The sequence below is a fragment of the Capricornis sumatraensis genome, chromosome 18 (genome assembly GCF_032405125.1).
Source record: "Capricornis sumatraensis isolate serow.1 chromosome 18, serow.2, whole genome shotgun sequence".
NCBI classification, from domain to species: domain Eukaryota; kingdom Metazoa; phylum Chordata; class Mammalia; order Artiodactyla; family Bovidae; genus Capricornis; species Capricornis sumatraensis.
Genome location: NC_091086.1, coordinates 25123589 through 25136565, shown reverse-complemented (window position 1 = coordinate 25136565; position 12977 = coordinate 25123589). Strand labels below are relative to the sequence as shown.

At 41.5% G+C, this 12977-nt stretch overlaps 1 protein-coding gene and 1 pseudogene across 2 annotated transcripts in view; one reads left to right on the top strand and one right to left on the bottom strand.

The window, feature by feature from the left end:
- Positions 1-12977, top strand: part of NDUFAF2 (NADH:ubiquinone oxidoreductase complex assembly factor 2) — a 173500-nt gene that overhangs the window by 71654 nt on the left and 88869 nt on the right. The window lies entirely within an intron of this gene.
- On the bottom strand, positions 10442-11234 carry LOC138094660 (prohibitin 1 pseudogene; annotated as a pseudogene).

The following is a 12977-nucleotide window of genomic DNA, read 5'->3' as shown; positions in this document are numbered from 1 at the left end:
TGACGCATTGGAAAAGACTCTGATGCTGGGAGAGATTGGGGGCACGAGGAGAAGGGGATGACAGAGGATGAGATGGCTGGATGGCATCACTGACTCGATGGATGTGAGTCTGAGTGAACTCTGGGAGTTGGTGATGGACAGGGAGGCCTGGTGTGCTACAATTCATGGGGTCACAAAGAGTTGGACACGACTGAGCTACTGAACTGAACTGAACAGAGGGCACAGGGAATTTAAGTAATACTAAATTATATAACCTCGCAAATTACAAAGCCACATGGTCTGGCTCCCATGACTGTGCTCTTAACCAATTGCCTTCTTGTTGCTCAGTCGCTAAGTCAATTCTGACTCTTTGTGACACTGTGGACTGCAGCACGCCAGGCTTCCCTGTCCTTCACTGTCTCCCAGAGTTTGCTCAGACTCATTTCCATGAGTTAGTGATGACATCCAACCATCTCATCCTCTGTCGCTCCCCCTTCTCTTGAGAGTGTGAAAATGTTAGTTGCTCAGTTGTGTCTGACTCTTTGTGACCCCATGGACTGTAGCCCACCAGGCTCCTCTGTCCATGGGATTCTCCAGCAAGAATATTGGAGTGGGTTGCCATTCTCTTCTCCAGGGGATCTTCCCCCACCCAGGGGTCAAACCTAGGTCTCTTTCATTGCAGATAGATTCTTTACCATCAGAGCCTTGAGGGAAGCCAAGGATGGGATACGAACCCAAAAGTGAAAGTTGCTCAGTTGTGTCTGACTCTTTACGATCCTATGGACTGTAGCTTGCCAGGCTCCTCTGTCCATGGGATTCTGACAAGAGTACTGGTTGCTGCTACTGCTGCCGCTGACGCTAAGTCACTTCAGTTGTGTCCGACTCTGCGACCCCAGAGACAGCAGCCCACCAGGCTCCCCATCCCTGGGATTCTCCAGGCAAGAACACTGGAGTGGGTTGCCATTTCCTTTTCCAGTGCATGAAAGTGAAAAGTGAAAGTGAAGTTGCTCAGTCGTGTCCGACTCTTAACTACCCCATGGACTTCAGCCTACCAGGTTCCTCTGTCCATGGGATTTTCCAGGCAAGAGTACTGGAGTGGTGTGCCATTGCCTTCTCCAAGAGTACTGGAGTGGGTAGCAATTCCCTTCTCCAGGGGATCTTCCTGAACCCAGGATTGAACCAGCGTTTCCTGCACTGCAGGCATTCTTTACAGTCTGAGCCACCATGGAAGTGCCCTGCGTTTCTCTTGCCTTCAGTCTTTCCTAGCATCAGGGTCTTTTTCTAGTGAGTCAGCTTTTCACATCAGGTGGCCAAAGTATTGGAGCTTCAGCTTCAGCATCAGTCCTTCCAATGAATATTCAGGCTTGATTTCCTTTAGGATTGACTGGTTTGATCTTACAGTCCAAGGGACTCTCAAGAGTCTTCTCCACCTAAAGAAACAAAAGACCTATATATAGAAAACTATAAAACACTGATGAAAGATATCAAAGAGGACACAAATAGATGGAAAAATACACTATGTTCATGGATTGGAAGAATCAATATAGTGAAAATGAGTATACTACCCAAAGCAATCTATAGATTCAGTGCCATCCCTATCAAGCTACTGATGGTATTTTTCACAGAACTAGAACAAATAATTTCACAGTTTGTATGGAAATACAGAAAACACCGAATAGCCAAAGCAATCTTGAGAAAGAAGAATGGAACTGGAGGAATCAACCTGCCTGACTTCAGGCTATATAGCAAAGCTACAGTCATCAAAGCAGTATGGTACTGGCACAAAGACAGAAATATAGATTAATGGAACAAAATAAAAAGTCCAGAGATAAATCCACGCACCTATGGACACCTTATCTTTGACAAAGGAGGCAAAAATGTACAATGGATTGAAGACAATCTCTTTAACAAGTGGTGCTGGGAAAACTCGTCAACTACTTATTAAAGAATGAAACTAGAACACCTTCTAACACCATACACAAAAATAAACTCAAAATGGGTTAAAGATCTAAATGTAAGACCAAAACTATAAAACTCCTAGAGGAAAACATAGGCAAAACACTCTCTGACATAAATCACAGCAGGATCCTCTATAACCCACCTCCCAGAGTAGTGGAATTAAAAGCAAAAATAAACGAATGGGACCTAATTAAACTTAAAAGCTTTTGCACAATGAAGGAAACTATAAATGAGGTGAAAAGACAGCCTTCAGATGGAAGAAAATAATAGCAAACGAAGCAACTGAGAAAGAATTAATCTCAAAAATATACAAGCAACTCCTGCAGCTCAATTCCAGAAAGATAAACGACCCAATCAAAAAATGGGCCAAAGAAGTAAACAGACCCTTCTCCAAAGAAGACATACAGATGGCTAACAAACACATGAAAAGATGCCCAACATCACTCATTATTAGAGAAATGCAAATCAAAACCACAATGAGGTACCATTTCATACCAGTCAGAATGACTGCTATCCAAAAGTCTACAAACAATAAACGCTGGAGAGGGTGTGGTGAAAAGGGAACCCTCTTACACTGTGGATGGGAATGCAAACTAGTACAGCCACTATGGAGAACAGTGTGAAGATTCCTTTAAAAACTGGAAATAGAACTGCCATATGACCCAGCAATCCCACTGCTGGGCATACACACCAAAGAAGCCAGAATTGAAAGAGATAACATGTACCCCAGTATTCATCACAGCACTGTTTATAATAGCTAGGACACGGAAGCAACCTAGAAGTCCATCAGCAGATGAATGGATAAGAAAGCTGTGGTACATATACACAATGGAATATTACTCAGCCATTAAAAAGAATACATTTGAATCAGTTCTAGTGAGGTGGATGAAACTGGAGCCTATTATACAGAGTGAAGTAAGTCAGAAAGACACCATTACAGTATACTAATGCATATATATGGAATTTAGAAAGATGGTAACAATGACCCTATATGTGAGACAGCAAAAGAGACACAGATGTATAGAACAGTGTTCTGGACTCTGTGGGAGAGGGAGAGGGTGGGATGATCTGAGAGAATAACTTTGAAACATGTATATTATCATGTGTGAAATAGATTGCCAGTCCAGGTTTGATGCATGAGACAGGCTGCTCAGGGCTGGTGCACTGGGATGACCCAGAGGGATGGGATAAGGAGGGAGGTGGGACGGGGGTTCAGGATGGGGAACACATGTACACCCATGGCTGATTCATGTCAATGTATGGCACAAACTACTACACTACTGCAAAGTAATTAGCCTCCAATTAAAATAAATTAAAAAAAAATCTTACTCAAAATTTAATGAAAAAAGTCTTCTCTAGCACCACAATACTATGAAGTTAAAAAAAAAAATCTTTTATTCAGCATATGTTTTTCAGCTTAATTGGTGTCAAGGTCATATTAGTTATTTGTAGAGATCTGCAAGGTAAAACATTGCCACAGCTTTTTGAGATGAGGGTTGACCTCAGTGATTTCTGATCCAATCATGGTTTGCACTAGGTGCGCACTTCCTGTGAACCTCAGTGCTGTAACAACCACATTTTTCTCTCTGATATTTCATGTTGTTTAAACCATGATGAGAACCTTATCTTTGTCTGGTAGGATTATAACCTGCCACAGAGCCCACAGCCTAAAAAAGAATCGACCCAACTATTCCCAGAATACTGTCTCATCCCAGTTGGGTTTCCCCTGAGGTATTAAGGACAGGAAAAGTAAAAGGAGTAAAATGGAGTGTCTGGTGGTGCCGTGTTTGCCTAGGTCAGCTTAAGTGGCATTTATGTAAGGGTGTATACCGTCGCTATGGTGAAGGGAAAGTCTTTCAAGCCGTCTATCAGTGATTTTATAGTTCACATTTCATGGAGTATGGAATAAAAGAGCAAAGAAAGTTTACTTTCAAAGTAATTTATTAAACATGAAGTGAAAAAAACAAGATAAACTTGTTTATTTTCATTTTCTTCCCTTTAAAATGGCATTCTTATTATTGACCCACGAACTCATTCTCTTTCATATCACAAATTTAAGTGTCTATCTGAATAAGACCTAGCCAGTTCTAATACATTTTTAAACTCCTGATATGTTCTGGAGCTAACTTTGAGAATTCATTTCCTTGGATTTTTTCCCCCCTTTAAGATTTGAAGAGTTGGGAAATTATGTTTGGACGGCTTTCAACTGAGGAGATATGTTTGCTTGTTTATCCATTTTAAGTAAAAAGAAAAAACAAAAAATAAATATTCATATCATTTCTTACAGAATAACTCAGTTATCAAATTATTTTTGTATCCCAGGGTTAGTGCTTACTCAGATTAAACTTTTTGGGAAGGAGACTGAGTTAAAAATGTGGATGCTCTTTAATATGATAGGGTACCTTGAACTGTTTCAAAGGCATAACAGGTTTTGTTTTTGTATGAAGTAAAGAATGAGGCATTGGAGTTATAAACTTAAGATTCTTGTTGGATAAATGAATTTTCCTAAGGGTAAGGGCAATGGAAATGTTTAATAATTTGCATTGAGAAATTAATGTTACCAAAACTGTCTCCCAAGACAGCCCTCTTCAAGCCATTATACCTGGTCTAATCACCTTATTTCTCAATGTCAGAGAAGTTGATCTTAACCCTAACACCTGAATAAGAGTTCTTCTTGTAACCTTTGTGTTTTTTCCTTGAAGACATGGTAGTGGAGAAGTATCATTCCTCATTCTTCTTTGTGATTTAGATGTTTCTCATTCTTTTGCTAGAAGCAATGAGGCAGTGCAAAATATCATCTTTGAGACTATAAGGACATCAAAGTCTGACTAGAGTGGATTAAGATGGGTGATTTGGGAGAGGAGTGGTGGCAGAACATTCACAATTGGATCTGCTTTTGCAGGCTTTGTCGGTTGCATGTCAAAGTTGCTTTTGACATAACATGCAAGTGAAACTATCCATCCCTACATCTCTATGTGGAAGCCAGTTCAGTTCAGTTCAGTTGCTGCGTTGTGTCTGACTCTTTGCAACCCCATGGACTGCAGCACTCCAGGCTTTCCATGGACAGAGGAGCCTGGTGGGCTACAGTCCATGAGGTTGCAAAAGTCAGACACAACTTAGCAACTAGATCTCCACCACAACAAAAGTACAATCGTCAAATTTGGTGTTTGAAAGCCACAGAGTATGTGAGATGCCTGGAGAAAGGCACATAATGGATGGCTATTTCCATAAATGAAACAAGAAGGTAAGGGAACCCTGATACTATCCGTTCATATTCAAAGAGAGAAAAGCAAAAGATGAGATGCAATTTTATGCCCTCCTTCAGCTCTGTGGAAGCCAAGGTATATTTGTAAAGCCTATTCATACTAATCTACAAAATTCAGCATTTTGGATTTATATCAGAGTTTTATATTTAATATATATAGAAAGGATATTAATCTGGCAATTTTAAAGATCAAGTTTATCCCTGTGGTATTACATCCTCTAATTATATACTATTTGAGTCAATATATTCAAATAGCCCTTTATTAAAAATAATATAAATAGGTCACAAGAGGACATAGTTATTTTTTAATAAACCCACTCTTCCTTGTTAGAAAGAGTTTCCTTTATTAAGAAAGATTAAAAGAAAAAAATCACTTCTAGGGAAAAAGTTGTTTTTAGTAATTTAGGATCTCATCGAGTACTAAAAAGTTATTTGAGGAATAAAACATGGGCAGGCAGGAGAAGGGGACGACAGAGGATGAGATGGTTGGATGGCATCACCAACTCAATGGACATGGGTTTGGGTGGATCCGGGAGTTGGTGATGGACAGGGAGGCCTGGTATGCTGCGGATCGTTGGGTCGCAAAGAGTCAGACATGACTGAGCGACTGAACTGAACTGATTTATCCTCTATCAGAGCTAACTGTGCTCTTGACAAGAAGTACTGAGGGTACCCAAACTTACGTTTAGTTTTATAGAGTAGTTTAACTATTTTGGTTGTACGTTTGTTGACATTAAAGGGTGATAGGAAATGGTATATGCACAGGCTTTGAAGTCATGCAGACCAGAATTTAAATTCTATGTTCTGTACTGAGAAATTGTGTGACCTTGATCCAAGTTTATGTTTAAGTGGCATTTAGTTAATTCACACTGTTGTCAGCGATCACCTCTGTATAGTTTGACGACGTTTTATGAGGACACTTTTTTAACCTAATGTGTAAGGTCTTTGAATGAATAATGATGGAATAAGTTTATATTCCTTGGTTTTTAAGAGCTTTAAGAAACGGCTTGATGATGATTCTAGTATGATCTCCCAAATTTCCTTTCAGTTCTAGCTTATTTTAAAATTGTTAAAATTTGGAGATATGAGTAACATGCAACCTAAACATTCTTGTGGCAACCAGCTTTCTATTTGCCTGGCATGGAATATTGACTGTCTGCGATAAGCAGAAGATACTGTGTTTATACATAAGGAGTTTGTAAATCAGTTGGAGGAAAAGCTACAGATGAAATATATAGAAAAACATGCTCATTCTTACTTCTGTGATAAGCCTCAGACCTTTTAAATGTGTCCATTCACTTCCTTTCAGGGGACTACATCTTAGTTACCAGAAGTTGAAGAACTGTCATAACAGGGCTACAAAATCTGTAAATTTTATATACATGTGCTTGCACATACATACATGTACATACACATACATATATGTATGTAATTATGGCAAAACACAAATAACATGAAATTTTCTATCTTAGCCAGTGTTAAGTGCACAACTTAGTAGTGTTAAGCACATTCACATTGTTTTACATCCAATCTCTAAAACTCTTCATCTTGAAAACCTGAAACTCTATACCCATTAAACAACAACTTCCCTTCCCCATTTGTTCCCATCAACCACCATTCTGTTTTCTATTTCTATGAACACAGAAGTAGGTTCCTCGTATAAGTAGAATCATGCAGTGTTTGTCTTTTGGTGACTGGTTTATTTCACTTAGCATAATGTCATCAAGGTCCTTCCATGTTGTAGCATTTGTCACAATTTCCTTCCTTTTTAAGGCTGAATAATACTGAATTGTATCTATATACCACCAGTGTTGTTTATCTGTTAATCTGTCATGGACTCTTGGGCTGCTTCCATCTTCTGTCTGTTGTAAGTGGTACTGCTGTGAGCATGGGTGTACACATATCTCTCCAAGACCCTGCTTTCAATTCTTTTGCTTATTTGCCCAGAATCTGGATCACATGCTAATTCAAGTTTTAACTGTTTTGAGGAGCACCATACTCTTCCATAGCAGCTGTACAGATTTACATTCCCACCAGCAGTGCACAAGGGTTCCATTGTGTCCGCATCCTTGCTGACACTTGTTATTTTCTTATTTTTTTCAATAGTAGATATCTTAATAGGTGTGAGGTATAGTAGTATAGTTTAAGCCAAACTTTAACACCGAGAACATTATTATGGAATATACAATCTTGTTTCGAGATCATGGCGAAAGCCTAAATTTGAGTATTGTGCCAGTTGACTCTTTCATACTCCATTATACTCCACAGTTTTGGGTACCATATTTTTTTGTGTGTGTGGTATGTGTGTGAGTGCTAAGTCGCTTCAGTTGTGTCTGACTCTGTGCGGCCCTATGGGCTGTAGCCCACCAGGCTCCTCTGTTCATGGGATTCTCCAAGCAGGAATACTGGTGTGGGTTGCCATGCCCTCCTCCAGGGGGTCTTCTCTACCCAAGGTCGTATCTACATCTCTTAAGTCTTCTGCATTGGCAAGTGGGTTCTTTACCACCAGCGCCACCTGGAAAGCCCAGTGTGTGATATAGCATAGAACATTTTCTCTCTTATAGTTGTCTCTGTGTTGTAGTCAATCTCTGTTCTTAACCATTTGACCCCTGAGACCACCAGTATGTTTCAGACCAAAGAGCTGAAGTTGTTACTATCATACTGAGAACTGTACATGCAGTATGTCTTGGTGTCCCTTCCGGAATGTGAGGCCATTAGATTGATGTGAGTGAGTGAAGTCACTCAGTCGTGTCCGACTCTTTGCGACCCCATGGACCGTAGCCTAGCAGGCTCTTCCCTCCCTGGGATTCTCCAGGCAAGAGTACTGGAGTGGGTTGCTATTTCCTTCTCCATAGATTGATATGAGTCATAGTGAAAAAATACTGGCACCGCTAAACCAGACTCTGAGCGTTGTGAACCTTCCTCTCTTTCTCCCATATATAGTAAAGTGTTTGACCTATGTATTTGTGTGTGTGTTTATATAAATATATGTTTAGGCAACCCACTCCAGTACTCTTGCCTGGAAAATCCCATGGACAGAGGAGCAGGGTGGGCTACAGTCCACGGGGTCGCAAAGAGTCAGACACGACTGAGCAACTTCACTTCACTTATAACTATATTTTCTATTTAGATATTTTTTTGTAAATGAAGTGAAGAATTTTGATTCTTAAAAGAAAAATACGTGGAGTAGAATCTTTAAGTTTTGTATACAAAGAGTGATAGAGTTGTGAGACAATAAAACTGTTTTATAAGATAATTCTCTTCTTTCTGGAGAAGACATGAGATTGAGGACTCAAAGACAAAGACATAAAATTGCAGTGAAAGGAGAGAGGAAAATCAGCGTGAGGGGAACATGGAGCCAGGTATAAGGCTCTCACATAAACTCTCGTTACCTGCACATTTTCTAAGAGTGAACCACAAATATAACTCTAGCAGCAAATTCAAAAAGAGAAAACCTTCCAGTCAGAACTTCACAGTGGCTATGAGATCAATCATCTAAACAACCATCTTGGAGAAATATGACTAATTTTTAGTTTACAAAAATGAAAATAGCCTCCTTTTGCTTTTAGTTCTTAAAAAATGCATGTTTCTTATTTTAAAAAAGCCAACCAATCAAAAAAGTACAAAATTTCTCTTGTAATTACCCTGCTAGAGATAATTTGTGAACATTCTGCTGAGCTTCTTGGTGGTCTGTCCAGAAAAGGAAACAGTTGGTCACACAGTTCCTACTGGCTGATTTACTTTCCCAGTAGTATAAGAGCTTATAAATTTTTCTGCACCATCAATAATAACACTGGGTCAGTGTGGTTAATTTTTCCTAGTCCTGTAAAAGAAAAATGATATTTGTTTTCTATTATCCTCAGTATTCATATCTGATATGAGTCTCCCACGGTTTTCCTATGTAGGTATTATACAGTGTAATGAACAGGTGTCTTTTACAACATCACTTGATAGATTTGATACATTGTTTTCCTTAAGTATTTCTTATAATTGCATTAAAATATGGGTAATGGTATTTCACCAGATTTTTAATTCAGTAAAAACCGTTTTGAGTAATTAGAAGGCGGGACAAGATAGGCGAAGTGGATTAAGAGGTAGAAACTGCTAGAGATAAAATAGGGTACAGAAATGTAATGTGCAGCACAGTGAAAATAGCCAATATTTTTATAGAGTGAAATCCTTAAAAATAACATCGCTGTGTTGTGCACCTGAAACTGATATTTTGAGTCACCATAATTCAGTTAAAAAGTGGGAGAACTTTCTCTGTGGGCCAAAATGACGTGGTCTGGTATTCTATTTCTTTGGGTTTTGGGGGGGGGGGGTTTTTGAGCTGGAAGGTCTGAGTGTCATTTATTGATAGTAGTTTACATAAATGTCTTCTTCCCATGGTCATTTCCTTCAAGGCACAGGCACAGAGCCCTCTAGAAGGACAGTCTCTGAACCAGGGAGACAGGAACACTGGATGCACATGTCTTTGGCAGGCCCGTGCAGCCCTGGGCAGATGCAGTCCTTCAAGCTGGAAATCTACCGGGTATTTGAGACACAGAGGTGGGAGGTAGAAAGCAAGGCCACAGGACTCTCGTTTCAGTCCAGGCCTGCTCTCACTATCCAAGTCCATTCCAGGACTCTGGGGAGGGCAGCAAATCAGGCCCACCACCTTCACGGGGGCAGATTCTTCAGTCTGTGCTGTTTGTACACACCTGCTTCCGCTGGTCCCGCAGTTAAAGAGCATCAGCTTTATGGTAAGAGAAGGATCACTTCCTCTCTGACCTTCCCCAGCACCTCTCTTCAGCTGGGTCTGTGCAGGAACCACTGGAGAAATCTGAGGCCTGTGTCCCCCATTCATCTGCGTGTGCCATCTTCCTCAAGTCTTGAATGAAGGGTTGGTTGGAGGCTACAAGTTTACTTGCTGACTCCCAGCTCCTCACACACCAAGCCCTGCCTTTCTTCTGCCAGTTGCCAGTGCCTGGGCTGGAGTACTAGGTGGCCCCAAAGACAGGAGCCAAGCTCCTGTAGGCACTTGGCGATTTTGGGTCGGGAGGTGGATTGAAAAAAGGGGGATGGAAATGAGAAGAATCAAAGAGTTTAATTTGATTAAGAGCTCTGAAGTGATTTTACTTTTGTTTTCTTCACTTTAAGCCAATCATGAAGTTTCACAGTGATTTCTGGGGTAGTAGAAGGAAGGTGGTGCTGAACATCTTGGGGGCTGTGGTCCAGATGGCCCAGGAGGTGTGGGCCTCACTGGGGCAGCAGGAGGAGCACCGACTGCCCTCCGGGCAGGTAGGTGATGTTCCAGGAGCGCCGCAGCTCCTATGTGATGTCCTCCGCGGCCTCCCGCTTGCGCAGCTGGATCACCGGCTGCGATGGCAGTGGCGGTTGTGAGTGAGTTGGCGATCCGCTCCGCTGACTTGAAGTCACCCTCCACAGAGATGATGGCTTCCTTCTTTTGAGGCCTCCAATCTGGCCCTCTCTGCTTCCTGCTGAGCCACCTGTTTGGCTTCTGCCTCTCTGTGAACTTCCCAAAGGTCAAGGATAGGTCATCCAAGATGAGCCCAAAGGTCGCTGCCCGCTCTGTGAGGTCATCGCTCACCCGGCTGGGGGCCAGCTCTCTCTGGGTGATCAGTTCTCCCGCCGAGCCACCACGGACTGGAGGATCTCTGTAGCGATGGACTGGCAGCACACTCCCATCGTAGTCCTCTCCCGTGCTGGGGAAGATGCGAGGAGGCTGCCTAGACACCGGCCAGAAGAGGATGCGTAGGATGATGATGACTTTCTGTACATCTTTGCTTCCAGTGTTTACTGGCACATTACGTGGTCGAGAGCGGCAGTCAAAGATAATTGGTTTCTGTACCCAAGGGATGAGGAAGTGAGTCCCTTCTTCTATGACAATGTCCTGCACTCCACCGAACCCATCAAAGAGGACAGCTCTGTGCCCAGCATCCATATTATACAAGTCAGAGTTCACCATGCCTCCTGCAATGGCTAAGGCCAGGCCAAACTTGCCAATGGACTCAAACACTTTGGCAGCCATGTCTCCTTTGGCTGGGCTCACTCACACCTGCTTCCACTCTGACCTCCACATCTCAATTTCTTTGTTGATTTGGCTTTATCCAGGAATATATTTGTAGAGACCACTGCTGCTGCTAAGTCACGTCAGACCACTACTCTCCACTAAAATCCATTTTCTCCTTCCTGAACACACAGCTAGACTACATTTACCAGCATCTTTTAAAATTAGGTGTAGCTGGGTTTTTTATGACTAGGGTTTTTGTCTAGTGCACTGTGAGTGGAAGTAATTTGAGTCACTTCCTGACCTGGCCAATAAAACTCTGCATATATGTTTCTCGGGGCCCTCTCTTCTTTTTAGCTGAGTGAAATGGCAGTGCTCAGGAAACCTTGAAAGTCATATGTTGACAGTGGCTGAATAGCCATCAGTGTGGATCCTTAAATGATGGACTTACCTGAATGTCTACCCAGGATGGTTATATAAGAAAGAAATATAATATGTCTATTAATATAGACATGAAACAAGGGCCTGGGTGGGGGGGGGTGTGTATGTGTAATAATGATATAAAAAGATTAAATTAGAGGAACATTAATAAGTATTTATGTGTTTTATTGAAAGTTTGCATCATGGATGGCGAGCAGTAGTAAAATCAATTGAAATTGTCTTAAAATAATTTTAAAACATACTATTGACCAATTTAACAAGAAAAATATAATGTTAAGTATATTCTTATGAATATTAGGAAAACAATTGAAGTTTTTAAATTAGGAAGTGAGTAAAGCAATAGTACAATCCAAAGACTTGAGAGATTTTAAGGGAAAAGCAGCTGAGGCTCAAGACAGGTGGATGTCATAGGAGGGAAGAAGAGTGCTCATGCTCAGTCATGTCTGACTGTTTGTGACACTTTGGACTGTAGCCACCGGGCTCCTCTGTCCCAGGCAAAAGTACTGGAGTGGCTGGCCATTTTCTATTCCAGGGGATCTTCCTGACCCAGTAATCAAACATGAGTCACCTGTGTGTCCTGCATTGGCAGGCAGATTCTTTACCACTGAGCCACCTGGGAAGCCCAGATGTCATAACGACTGATGAATCAGCAGACCCTACCATAGGTTTCCAGTCCTGATGAGTTAGTCCTAGACAGGAGATTTGCAAGGCTAGAGAGGGCTCGGCAACTTGGGCACTTGACATCATCCTTAAGCCGTAGACGAGTTTCACTAGACCATGGAATTGGTGTACAGGAGTAGGATCTGTCTTTCCACCAAGAATCGATTCTGTCCAGACAGGTAAGAGCAGTTACGAGTACAATGTATATGGAGCAGAGGCATATAACAAATGCCTGTAACAAATTGCATTCAAATCAGGTTATCAGGAGCAGTTTCTAGAACTAAAGTACAGGGGAAAGGCCAAGGGACAAAACCTTTGCTACTTGACCGGTACCAAAACAAAAATGACCTCCTATTGGTACTTCGCTAGCGGTCCAGTTGGTTAAGACTCCATACTTCCACTGCACGGGGCACGGATTTGATTCCTGGTTGAGGAACTAAGACCCCACATGCTGTGCCATGAAGCCAAGAAAAACCCCAAAACAAATAAATTACGTTTTAAAAAGTTGCTTCATATTGATTGCTTAGCTTGGGGTATCTTATTTCCCCACTTCAGCATGGTATTCCCACACATGAGAACTTACAGAGTTTACCATGAAGACAGGACAGCTTCAGGGGCTAGATACTAAGGATGTATTACAGAAAGATACAAAGCTCTGTGTAA